Source organism: Molossus molossus, unplaced genomic scaffold (genome assembly GCF_014108415.1).
Source record: "Molossus molossus isolate mMolMol1 unplaced genomic scaffold, mMolMol1.p scaffold_m16_p_16, whole genome shotgun sequence".
NCBI classification, from domain to species: domain Eukaryota; kingdom Metazoa; phylum Chordata; class Mammalia; order Chiroptera; family Molossidae; genus Molossus; species Molossus molossus.
Window position 1 is genome coordinate 68,261,899 of NW_023425351.1, and position 1,593 is coordinate 68,263,491.

The window sequence follows — 1,593 nt, forward strand, 5'->3', positions numbered from 1 at the left end:
CTGTAGTTACTCGTGGAAAGTTCCAGTGAAGGTCAGGTCGCCAGATGGACCCCCCCTCACAGCCACGGGAAGCATCAGATCCGGGACCGCGGCTGGTGCGGGGGAGGCGGTCTGGCTCAGGTACAGCTGCCGTCTCCGCATCAGTCCCCATGTCTTCGACCCCGCCTCCTCGCCGCGCATCACACAAAGCCTCCCCTACAAGGACAGCCCCTCGGGGACCCTCCAGGCTGTGGGAGCAGCCTGGGCGCCAGGGCCTCCCTGCAGGCCGCCCGCAGAGCAGTGAGGGGGGCTCTGGGTGGGAGGCAGCCTCCACCACATCCTGCCTGCACGGCCTTCGGCAGGTGACCAGTCCTGGCGCTCTGGGGTCCCGCCCTCAGGGTGTCTGTGGGGAACGAGGGAACCACGAGGGAGGCTCCCTGTGCCACGCTGCGCATGTGTGTCCATCACTGTCCCCACGCTCCAGCCCCGACCGGGCCGAGCCACCAGCGGCGGCCTCAGTGGCGTGCACCAGGCCAGTCGGTCCACGTCCGTGTGGGGCCTGGTTCTCCAGGTGTCGGGTGAGCCGTCAATGGTTTGCTACTTGTGCTCTTTCCACCTCTAACTTGGGTCCTGTGACCTAGTCTCTCATTTGATAAATCATTGACCTCGAGTACCCGGTTCAAATGAAGAAGCGGGAAAAACACCAAAGTCTGCCTCTTGGTTTTGCTCCATTGGCCTTTCGTGTGCACTGAGTCGGGGACGATAGGAGGTGTGTCCTAGTCTGAGTTCTCAGGCAGAGCCCAAGACAGGCTCACACGCAGGGGTTACTCAGGGACCTGGTCCCAGGGAACCTCTGGAATGGAAGGAGGAAAAGCTCATTAAGAGGGTTCATTTATGAATTGGCCACCACTGGTGACTGTAGGTCCAACCTTCTCGACAGTCTAAAGCACCCCCTACCCCCAGGATGGGCTGAGCAGCGACCCTTCATCACGCAGGGTGGCAAGTGCCCCTCTCCTGGCAACTCAAATGGCAGGTGTATGTTTAGGGCACGTAGCAAAAGAGCTATTTCAGTCCTTGGCACACATCTTTGGTGGGTTGTTGGTGACTCAGGTGATCTCAGAAGACTGACTGTCCTGTACTCCCTTCTGTTTCTTTTTTTTTTTTTTTATCCTCACCCGAGGACATTTTTTTATATATATTTTGTTCAGATAGAGTGGGAGGGAGAGAGAGAGAGAGAAACATCGACATGAAAGGGACACATCGAATGGTTGCCACCCACACAACCCAACCAGGGCCAGGGACAAACTGCAACCGAGGTACATGCCCTTAGCGGGAACCGAACCCGGGTCTCTCTGGACCACAGGCTGACGCTCCAACCGCTGAGCCAAACGGGCCAGGGCCCCTTCTGTTTCTTTAGAAGGAAAGTAGCTCCTAGTGATTAGGCAGTAGAGACATTTTTTCTTCATTGTCTCTAGTCACTGTCTCACCTTTGCAATCTATTCCTGCACCAGAATCGACAACATTTCTTAAACACACAAACCGAAGGAAAAGGAAAACATTGAGTATTTATTGAGCCCCGCAGTGCACGAGGGGAAGTAGGGGGCCCCAGCTGTC